Here is a 12,717-nt window from a genome sequence, read left to right on the forward strand (position 1 = left end):
CCAGGGCCTGAGAAAAGGAAATCCAAATTGGCAAAAAAAGAAAATTTAAATTGGCAAGAAAAAGGAAATTCAAATAGAAAAAATGCCCAATAATTAAAATTTAGCAGATGGTATAATTTTAGCCGACCTAGCTCCTCTGTAATTTATTTAATTTTAAAGCATTAACACATAACAATATTTTAATAAAAAATGTTTATATATATTTAATGCATGTCATTTATATATACCTTAATTTTATCGCATTCATCTTTCATGCTTTTAGAGCACTTTTAATTGTATATTTCATTTCCATCAATAATTACAAATAAAAACTACGTGATACGTGATATATAGCGCTTTTGCCCTCTAGTGTTGAAAGTTCAACAGAGCTACGCTAGGTTTTCCTCATTTCCATCTTATTGGAACTAATTTAATTTGGGTATAAAGTAAAAATATGAGGAGTCCTCCACACATTTGTGGGCAAGCCGCACGTACTTGTAGGCGCAACATTTCGAAAAATGTTACTTAAACCTCTAAAGGCTTATTTAAAAGGGAGAGGGGCAAAAAAAGAGCCTATACCCTAGAGCTACAGTAAAAATTTAACAACTTTAGGGTGGGCGGAGGAACATTTTTAATTTAAATTTTTTTACTATATTAGTACTAGTTTTAGTAAGGAAATCCAAAAGAATACTTTCAAGAGGATATTGAATAATTGTTGAGATAGAAAACATTTGATAATGATGAGTTAAATAAATATTGAGATAGGAAACATTAGATAATGATAATGAACAAGGAATTTTGAGATACATTTTCATTTGAGGTAACTTTTTTTGATGCGAAACAGCTTTTTAATGGATCTTTTGCTGTTGTTTAGTTCAATGAATTGTTTCATATTAACATTTAGATTCATTATATCTTTTATTGTTTTATAATACCATAAGGATTTGTATTTTGTATATTGTTTTCCTTTATGTGTAAAGCCATGCTATGGCGTCATGAGCTAAATTGTTATCGGAGTTCCTTATTATGTGGGCTAAGAACTGGATCCGGCGTTTTTTTAGAGTGATATTTATTGGCGTGTGAATTGACTTTTCCAAAGATTAGACTTTGAGATAACTCTAGGATAAAAAATGCCGTTTATTGTACGTAGACAATTATTAATAAATGATTGTAGACGCCTTATTTCTGTTTTATTAGCCTCCCAAATATCACCTCCATATAATACGATAACTATCATCGAATTAAATATCCTCAATCTAGTAAATACCGAGATTTCTCTAGCTTTCCATATTTTCATATATTTATAAAACGCTCCTCTAGCTTTTTGTATTCTCATCCTCATCTCTTCTTTGCAACTTCCTTTATTATCTAAAATTACTCCCAAATACTTTATTTTCTCCACGATTTTTACTACGTTCTTTCCAACTGTAAGATTTTGGATCGGTGACGCATTTGGAAAGGGGAGGATAACAGTTTTGTTGAAGTTAATCCCAAGTCCTACTCTATGGCTCACGGTCTCTATTAGATAGAGTAGACTTTTGGTTTCTTCGATACTCTTGGATATTACCACAATATCGTCCACATAGGATATTATTGTATTTACAAAAAATATCTTCTCATTTGACCCTATATCAACTAGATCAGCCGCTCCTAGTACATCTTTTATAATTTTATAGATAATTATATTGAAAAGGAAAGGTGAAAGGGTGCAACCTTGTTTTACACCTTTTTTTATCCTAAAGAAGGGAGAGATTTTATCATTAATTTTAAAGCAAGCAAGTAAATTGGAATAGTGATTTTTTAAAATGAGGATTATTTGAGGTTCGATACCGCATTCTGCTAGCGTCTCCCAAATAGCTTTATGGTTAATGTTGTCGAAAGCTCTGCTAAAATCAATGAATGTGTAGAAAGAGGATATCTTGTATTTATGGCATTTCTGCATTATTATTTTTAAGGATAATATTGGTTTCAATATATCTTTGTTAGGTCTATAATCGCAAATGTGTTTAGGAAAAAGAAGAGGCGTCGATTGTATAATTTTGTTTTTTACTAGCACCATATATATTTTGGATACACAGGATGTAAGTGCGACAGCGTGATAATCAGTAAATTTTCGTGGGTTTTCGGTTTTGGGGACGCTACATAAGAAGGACATGTTCCATTCTGCCGGGGTGTTACCGCTCTCCCATATTTTGTTGAAAAGGAGTAGAAGGAAAGAAGAGTTCGTCCTATGTGCTATCTTTAAATACTCGGCTGTAATGTTGTCAAGCCTCAGAGCTTTGTTACTACGTAATTTTTTATTACATTCATTATTTCATTTACGGAGAAACCAGACTGAGGTGAAACAATATTAGCGTTTAAGCTAGTTGATGTTGTTGCTTTCCGCGAGTCGAAAACCGTCATATAGTAATCAAGCCACAAGGCGATTTGTTCGTCTTGGTCAATGATTACTTTCCCATTATTTAAAACAATTGAGAGCAGCTTTCTAAAACTACCAGGTTTACAAAAATATTTTAATTTTTTGTATGCATCGTATCTTTATCAATATCGAAATCATTTTTCGCAATAAAAATCCGTCTATCATTCCGAAGTAATCTTTGGATATTTTTCCATAGGTCGCTGCTAAAACCGTTCTTCGTTCTTAGTAGGTTGATTTTTTCTAAGGTTTCCCTGGACATCCATTCTTTTCTTGATACCGGATTTATATTTGGTAGTCTGTCATATGATTCCGCGAGTTCTTTTTTGAAAAGATTCCAACATTTCTCTACATTTCCGCGTATGCTTTCACTCACGAAGTTAACTTTTTTTGGTACATTGTTTGATCAAAAAGTATTTGATACTCCTGCGTTTGCAGTTTATTAAGTTTACGCGTAAAATATAAATTTTTATGGTTATAATTGCTAAGAGCATTTTATGATCTGACAAATTTATATTAGTTGTTGCTTTGACATCCACGAACCATCCATGAACATTTGATAAATAGTTATCAATTTGAGATTTTTGTCGAACTCTTTCAAAAGTGTAGGTATTTTTATCGCTGTGGAAAGAAGGTATTTTCTATTTTTATTTTTTTATCTTTACAGAAATCGGGGAATTTCCTACTATCTTGACAGTTTGGTAGTTGTAAGGTGGCATTCCCGATAACATAGTTACTAATATAAGTTGCTTCTTTCCCAAACTTCATATTGAGTTCGCCTAGAATTATTATGTTATATCTACTTGGCAGGGAGTTAACAGTGTTTATCATAATATCAATAAAACCTGCTTTTCTCTCCTATTTGGTGGGACATAGAAGTTCACGATTATTGTAGGCCTGAAGTTAATGTTTAGATATAACAAACCACATCTTTCCGACATGGGTACAAACTTGATAATATGTTTCTGCATACGTTTATTTATAAGAAACGCTATCCCGGACCAGCTATTTGAGGTGGTGCCTGAGCAGAAAATTTTATAATCATTAAAATTGGCTGTGTTTTCTCCTAAACAGTGGGTTTCCTGAATACCCATAATGTCAACCTTCTCCGCTACAATCATCCTTAGGAGGACTGCTAGTTTATTTTTCATTCCGTTTATATTGAGTGACGTTATTTGTAGCTTGCCCGTGAATTTGTTCTAGAGAGACCAACAAGTTTTAAAATGCAAGAAACAAGAGTGAAGATTAAATATAATTTAAGAGAAAAGTGAAGATTAATATAGTTTAGGGGAGGGACATTAGTAAGAATAAGTAGATAGAGGAGGACTAGGTTGGGAGCCAAGTAAGATGTAACCAATAGAAAATGTAGGGAAGATTTACTTTGGTCCAAGTACAAACTTACGTGTTTTTTCATACTCTAATAGGTTTGGACTGGACTGAAAAAATTTAAAAGGTAGGATAAAATTTTAAGATTACTGTTGCTGTTGCAAGGAAAGTTTGTTTCCATGAGAAACTACCTAATGTATAGTGAAAGTAAATCAGTTCATAATTTGCTGCATGAAGCAAATGGGAAGAGGGAAAAATGAACAAAAGTACACAAAAGTACAATATAACCAACGCAAGAAAAGTAATGAAGCAATATATTACACGAAGGTAGTAGAAAGGTAATTTCATGTGTATGAAGGTCAATATTTCTACCCAAAATTTTTATATAAATTATATTTGATGGATAATGGCAATATTCCTACCTCAAATTTTAATACAAATTATATTTGATAAACAATGGCATATAATACGATATATGAAAGGCATATTTCTACCATAAATTTTAATACAAATTATATTTGATACGCAATGGCTTAAGAGTACGGTTACTAAAATGAAAAACCAGTATCAACGAGTAAAATCATTTTAGGAAAAGAAATAATAGACGATAAGAATAAAAAAAATATTATTATTCCAATAATGTGTAATTTTACTTCCATATAGAATTTTTTTTAAATTTACGAACTACTAAAAAGTATATTATAGATAGGGAAATGCAAACTCGCGTATTATCAATTAAGTTAGAAATAGAAAAAAATTACTAAAGTAAAAAATCCAAATGAAAAATAACAATTGACTTTTTATTAAAACTAAAAACATTATGTAATGAATAGTAATAACGGGAAAAATACTAGGTGGGATTTCTTAAGGAAAGGACAGACTATTAGAAACAAACTATAATAGTTATTTGAATTGCTATTTATGACTTTTTATAATTATTATTAAACAAAAATTTCACAAGGAGAAGGATTTCTTGAATAATAAAAAACGGAAACAAGATAAAACGAGGAAGAAATTTTTGTTTTGCGAAAGGAACGTGAAGACAAGAAAAAAATATAAATTATGAACAAAGCAAGAGGGAAACATAATGAGACACGGAGTAAAAGATATAAGAAAAAAAATATTTTTCATAAACAGAAAACATAAATCAAACAAAACACCGGCTGCTAAAAAATAAAGATTTTGAGAAAATAAAAAGAAAACATAGGCGCCGAAAAAATTTAAAGAAATATATTACAAATTGTTGAGAAATATATAAAGTGAGATAGCTAAATTTAGAAGAATCTATATAAAATTTTATAGTAATAATTTTGAGAAAATTTTTGAGAAGGAGTTTAATAATAATAATTTTTGAGAAGGAGATTAATTACTAGTAGAGTTGATATATTCATAGAAGAGCCAAAATAAATTTTAAGCAAAAATAAATTTTATAGAAGAACAAAAATGAAATTTAAACAAAATTAAATTTTATTAAACCAACCTTAATTTAAAAACAAAAATGAAATTTAAACAAAATTAAATTTTATTAAACCAACCTTAATTTAAAAAACTATCAAGCATAGGCGCCGAAGAAATTAAAAGAAATTTATTACAAATTGATAAGAAATATATGAAGTGATAGGTGATAGCTAAATTTAGAGAAACAATATAATTGTTTATAATAATTTTAAGGAGTTTAATTACTAAAGAGTTGATATATTTATAGATGAACAGAAATAAATTTTAAACAAAATTAATATTTATAGAAGAACAAAAATAAATTTTAAACAAATTTAAATTTTATTTAACCCAACCTTAATTCGAAAACTGGGGAAAACGAAAAATTTACATAATATAATATTTATATGACGTTAAAAGTCAATGTATATAATGTAATATGTTAGGGTTGATAAGTCAAAATCTTTGTCTAAATTAGACAAATAATTATATTATGTAATTTATATAGGTTAAAAACTTGTCTAAGTTAAACTAATAATTATATAATGTAATTTATATAATGCTGAGGAGTCTAATAATTGTAGGATGTAATTTATATATAATGTTAAATAATATAATGTTGAACATCATTAATTTAGTTTAGAAACTCATAAATGTTAAATAATATAAGGTTAAACATCGTTGTTTTAGTTTAGAAACTCATAAAATCACTGAAATTCACTAAATTTAACAAAAGTGAAACTAAAAATCATTTGAGAGCTGATAAAAATAACAAATTTAACTAATATTGTTGATAAGCAAAACATTATCTAAATTAGTCTAATAATTATATAATGTAATTTATATATAATGTTTATATAATGTAATTTATATATAATGTTGAGTCAAAAATCCTTTAGTTAGTATAAAAACTCATAAGATTTAAATCAAAATATCATTGGAGTAGTTTAAAAACTCCTAAAATCTCTAAATACCACTAAAATTAACATATGTGAAGCTAAAAACATTTTGAGCTGATAAATATCAAAAATTGACTAATATAGATGTGAACTAAAAACATTTAAGAGCTGACAAAATATCAATATATATATAATTTAATATGTAGTGTTAATAAAAGATTTTGATTTAGAGGAGTCACATTTTATTTATGTTACTATATATACTAATACAAAATATCAATATATATATAATTTAATATGTAGTGTTAATAAAAGATTTTGATTTAGAGGAGTCACATTTTATTTATGTTATTATATATACTAATCTAATATACTTTAGTGTGAAATTTAAAACACACTTTACTTTGGTGTGAAATCTAATTAGATCGTCAATATGTTCCATTTTATGCTTTCCTACATTTAGTTAACTTATTTTTAGAAAAGCAAAAGTGAAGTGATTTATTGGTATCAAAGATAATGTTTAATATAATCATGTTATTGAAATTGAAATTTTCTTTTCTTTTGTTATTTTAATAACATTTGTCAAGATTAGTTTATTTAATTATAATATGTCTCTTATGGGTACGGTTAAATGTTAAAAGTTAAAATAAAAAAATATTTTTTTAGAAAAAGTAAAAGAAGAACTGAAATATATATTTGAAATTCCATGTCTTAAACAAACAATATTTTACAGCATTTTTGGTGCATCTGCATCAAGTATTGGTTATTTTTTAATAACAAGTTTGATATATCTTAGATTTTAATTTTTTCCCTTTATTGGCTAAATTTTATTTTGATTAACAAAATTTACCACTATTTTTGAATTAATCAATGACTTATACAGTTAAATATATTAATATTAGGCAATAGAAGAAAAATGAATACAATATTTATGGTTTCTTTTGGTACTATATATTTTGGATTCTTTAGTTTCTGTCGTATAAATGAATTTAAAAAAGCCAAATTATTAACTATAAAAGATAAATGTTCCCAATTTTGAAATCATTCCTATATAATATAATTATATACAAAAGATTGTAAATATATTCACACCTTTTAATATTATTTATTAAATTTGTGAGTTTTAATAAGATATTAACTTATATATATATAAACATTAAATATAAATGTGTATTTTTGTATTATCAATTAATAAATTTTGGAAGAATTTAGTTTTATTTTTAATACAGAACCAACTAAAATTTTTAAAATAAATTCTTTTTATATCATTTTTGATTGTGTAAATACAAATTTAAACATAAATAAAAATATATAAATAAGGTTTTTTTTCTGTTCATTTGTTTCTTTATTTGGGTAAATATAATGAATTTACCCATGACAAATAACAAAAAAAAATATTTATAAATAAGGATGAATCAGATGTAACCAGAGGATAAACCCTTACCCTTTTTAAGAAATAACTTTAAATTTTATAAAATATTAGCATTTTATTAATTAATTTTAATCAGGGGTCCAAACAAATGCATTTTTAGATTCTTGTTCTGTTCCTAAAAAAATATGCTACATTTATGTTTAAAAGCTTTGGATGTTCTAGAAAATTAATTTATTCATCAATCTTTATAAGGTTGTGTCCAATGTTAAATTTATAAAAATTTTCTTAGTTTCAAAAGTTTGTTTATATTAATGTGATGCAAAATCACTCCATTTGATACGATTTTTAAAAATGGCTAACTAAGTATTCTATTGGTTAAATTGAGTTAACCATTTTTAGAAATCAGCTCAAATGGTGTCATTTTGCATTAATCTATATTAATATATTTTCTAAAAGGTAATAATTTATTAGAGATAAATTGGATTTAATTTTTTCACTAGTACCAGATCCTTAATTTTTTTATTTACCTGGCCAAGTCAGGTACCAGATATTATAAAAAGTATAATTCTTTTATGAATTGGATTTAATTTTTTCACTAGACCAGATCCTTAATTTTTTTATTTACCTGGCCAAGTCAGGATGTTATAAAAAGTATTTATTAATTCTTTTATATGTAGAATTTTAATTTAAAAGTATATTTAATTCAAAATCAAAAAAGTATATTTAAATTTATTAATATATCTTCAATAATAGAATAAATATAATTAATCTACAGTATTCAATATTTTATTTATCTAAAGATGTTTTTGGTGTTGTCACTACTTTGTTTATTAATTTGACATATTTTAAGCAATAAAATAATGTTTAAAAATATTTATTTATAAATCTTCATTTTAATTAAATAAATATGTTAATATATATTTTACAAAGAAAGTTAAGATCCAAATATTTAAAAGAACTGCCAGATCGATAGAGAAGATCTGAGCCTAACCAAATCTGGTACATCTCTAGCATTTATATTTGTGCAGTTGTGTTAATATAAATTTGAGTATCAGAAAACAGCCTTCCACAATAAATTGGACCAAAATTATCCATTGATCTAAAACTTGAATTTGGGCTTAAAATAAATTATATTTTCACTTATTTTTTTAAAATAAAATGATGATTAGAATTTCTATGATAAGGATATAACTAACGAAAATGTATTTAATTTAATCTTTTAAAATTAAAATCTGTGTGTCGCACTCAAGCCAAAAAAGAATCAATTTTAAGGACTTTTGTTCCATTCATTTAATAAGTTATTTATTCCCATTTCATTTATTAACCCATTTTTAATAGGTTTTATCTCAATCCAATATATTTTATTGTTATATGATTTTATTTTTAAAGTTACCACAGACAAAATAGGTTCCATGTCAATTCAGTGAAACTTTTATCGCGAAACACTTTTTCGCGAAACTTTCATCGCGAATGTCGTTTATCGCGAATGAATTTTATAGCGAAACTTTTATTGCGAATCCACATTATCGAATACTTTTCCGCGAAAACAATATAGCGAAACTCTTATCGCAAAACCTTTAAAGCGAATACATTAGAGCGAAATTTTTATCGCGAAAATTTTATAGCGAAGTCAATATCGCGAAGACAATATAGCGAAAACTATTTCGCGAAATATAACGCGGCCTATTATTATTTTTTTATTTCTATTAAAATAATTTATTTTATTTATATTTTTATTTAATGTTAATATTTTATTTATCAACAAATAAACATATTATATGATATATATTTTTTTATTTATCTATTATAATAATACTCAAAAAACGTCAATCAAATTAAGCCAATAGTGTTCTTTTAAAAAAAATTTGTCCAATAAAAAAGATTTTAGGGTAATCGGTCCAATAGTAATCATGTAACAACCTTAACATTCATTCAATTTTATAACACATTTCTTTATCATAAGGTTAAATTTTTTATAGTTTATATAGTTAACCTACAGAAAACGTTAATATATTGGAGTATTCAAGTCTTTTAAAATTGGATTCAAAGAAATTTAAACTTCAAACTGGGTAGAATAAAGAAGAGTTTTAATGTCACATTATGTTTCTAGGAATTGGGTAAAACAAGTTTGTTATCAAAACTATTTTTAAAGTATACTTTGATAAACTTTTTGAATATTTTAATTTTTTTTAAAACGTAAATGTGTTCAAAGTGTTGTTATTAATTTGTGAAAATTTTAAGGATTTTTTTAAAACATTTTGGTTAAAATAAAATTTTATTTAATTATTATTCAATAATTTTTTTGGATTTAAAGAAAAGTTATTTGGAAAATAGAATAATATTTCTTAAAATAATAAAAATAAAATCTATCTCCAGAGGTCTTAAAAGCATTTTAATAATTTTTTATGATAACTGTAGGTTTTATATGAAATTCATGTATATATTTAATAGTTCCTTTCTAAAATAATCATTTTTATTATTATTCCAAAACTGGAGATAGAGATACCAAATTTAATTTTATAATTTGTAACTAAATAATAAATCATTTGGAAAGATGGTAGTTTGTTTAAAATTTAAATTAGGATGGACATATTTTCAGCATAGTATTTTTTTATGTATTCATGAATTTCATATAATGATAGGTAAATCAGATATTTCCCCTTCTTTTGATGATAATTTTGAAAAATTTTCTCAATTAATGTATACATATATTAGACAGATTTAATTCTTATAAACCTCTTACTATTTTTCAGGATCCAAGGAAAAAATTAATTATTCTCAGTTTTCCTGGGCTTGGGAAATAATTACACAATTAATTTGGACTTGGATGTAGCTTTCTAAACATTTTTCAAAAAATTTTTTAATTTTAAATATGGGCTAGAAAGTGGCCTGAAACTTTTGAAGACATGGTCAGGCCTGATCAAAAACCAAGGCCCATGCAACTTTCATATTCTGACTGTATTTTTAAATGCATTGTGACTTTTTATATATTTTATTTCAGTTCTCAACTACCAAAATTATTATGGTCTTTGGCAGGTTTGAGAAAATTTTCCCAAGTGCATGGACCTGGCTTGGGAATTTTTTTAATATTAGGCATAGGTATAATATTTGACACAGAATATTTATATGGCCCTCAGGTAAAAGCTAATTTAAATATTATTTTTATTCAAAAAAATAGTATTCACTCTTAGTCTAAATGGGTTGGCCTTGATCTGAAGTAGGGGTGAGCTGGGTTAAGATAGAATAAAAAAATAGATACGGTTTTTAGAGATTTACCTATCTCCAGTGGAAAAAAATTTTGAAAATTACTATGGGTTGGCCAGGTTTGAGAAAATTTTTTATATAATTATTATTGGACTGGGCTTGGAAAATATTTTTATAAATTATATTGGGCTGGGCTTGGGGAAAATTATTATGAGCTTAGACGTTTGATAATTTTTTTATTATTAACTATAGTCAGACATTGGCCTAAACAAGTTATTTTGCAGGCCTGGGCTCGGCCTGATCAATAAATCAAGGCCCATGAAAATCTGATTTTTTATTGTATTTATGATTATTTAAATGTTTTATTTCAGTTCTCAACTACCAAAATTATTATGATCTTTCATTGGGCTTGAATGAATTTTTTAAAATTATTATGGCTTTGTACTTTACCTGGGAATTTTTTTTAATATTAAATATTAGATATAAATGATCAGTAAATTTATCATATTGGTATTATCAAGGAAAAGCTTTAAAGTATTTAGTCTTAGTTTTAATGGATTTCATTTAAATACCAGGAGCTAACCAGTAGAATGATAGGTAAATCAGATATTTACCCTTCATTTGATGATTTTGAGGAGGGGGTAAAAAGAATAAAATTGGATTTTATTTTCAAATAACAGGTAACATCTAGCATAAATATAAGAAGAAAATTCTCATTCCCCGTCATTTTTGACGAGCTATCTACTAGTATTATTATATTATGAAACGAAAATGGATTTCTTTTATTTGATGTTTTTTTGATAAAAAAATGATAAGCTACTATTGTAATATTATTTTTGTTACAATTTATTAGTGATTTTCACGACCAAAATTTTTAACAAAAAATACTTTTAAAAGTTCTAAAAGATTTTTGAACATATTTTGATAAAAATTTTAAATCTTTTTTAAGGAATTCTTAAGTGAGTTTTATTATAAATAAACAATCTTTTTTGGTGATCATTTTTGTAATATTATCTAGTATATTAAAAGAGGTGGATTTTCTTAATAATATTTTTTAAAATATTTTTATTTAACTTATTTATGTTATTTTATATGATCTTTTTAAGGAAAATAATTTAATCTTACAATTTTTTATTCGTTATTGAAGATGTTCCTTGGAAAAATGACAATTATCATAATCGGTATTTTTAAACATATTAGATTTTTTTACGGTAAAATATGTATTTTAACATGTTAAATTAAAATTTCAATTAAGATGCACCATATAAAAGTGACAATTATCATAATCGTTATTTTTAAAGTTTTTTAAATTTTTTTGACGTAAATCGGCTAAAATAAGTATTGCTAACATCTATTAATAAAACTTCAGTGAAGATGTACCCTAGATAAGTAACAATTGTCATAATCCTTATTTTTAAAGTTTTTTGAATTATTTTGATGCAAATGAGTAAAAATATAGATTGTAAACTTGTTAAATTAAAATTTCATGAAGATATACCACAGAAAAGTGACAATTATATAATCTTTATTTTTAAACTTTTTTTGACGTAAATGGGCCAAAATAAGTATTGTTAACATGTTAAAATAAAATTTCAGTGAAAATCTACCCTAGATAAGTGAGTCATAATCGTTGTTTTTAAAGTTTTTTGAAATTTTTTGATACAAATGGATAAAAATATAGATTGTAAAAATGTCAAATTAAAATTTCATGAAGATGTACCATATAAAAGTGACAATTGTCATAATCGTTATTTATAAAAGTTTTTAAATTTTTTTGAAGCAAATGGGCTAAAATATAAATTGCTAACATGTTAAAATAATATTTCAGTGAAGATGTACCCTAGATAAGTGACAATAGTCATAATCGTTATTTTTATAATTTTTGAATTTTGGACAAAAATATTTCCATGCTCATAATCGTTATTCCTTTTATCCTGCTTAAAATTTGATAAAATTATGTAAAGTGATTATTAAAGATAGTTGTAATCTATGCTAAATTCTAAACTTTTAAGATATGGATTCACAATCTTATTCCTTTAATTAACAAATTTTAATTCTACATTATATAAATTTATAACCTTGCA

This window comes from Gordionus sp. m RMFG-2023, chromosome 5 (genome assembly GCF_954871325.1).
Source record: "Gordionus sp. m RMFG-2023 chromosome 5, tfGorSpeb1-WG-v2, whole genome shotgun sequence".
In the NCBI taxonomy this organism is placed as follows: domain Eukaryota; kingdom Metazoa; phylum Nematomorpha; class Gordioida; order Chordodea; family Parachordodidae; genus Gordionus; species Gordionus sp. m RMFG-2023.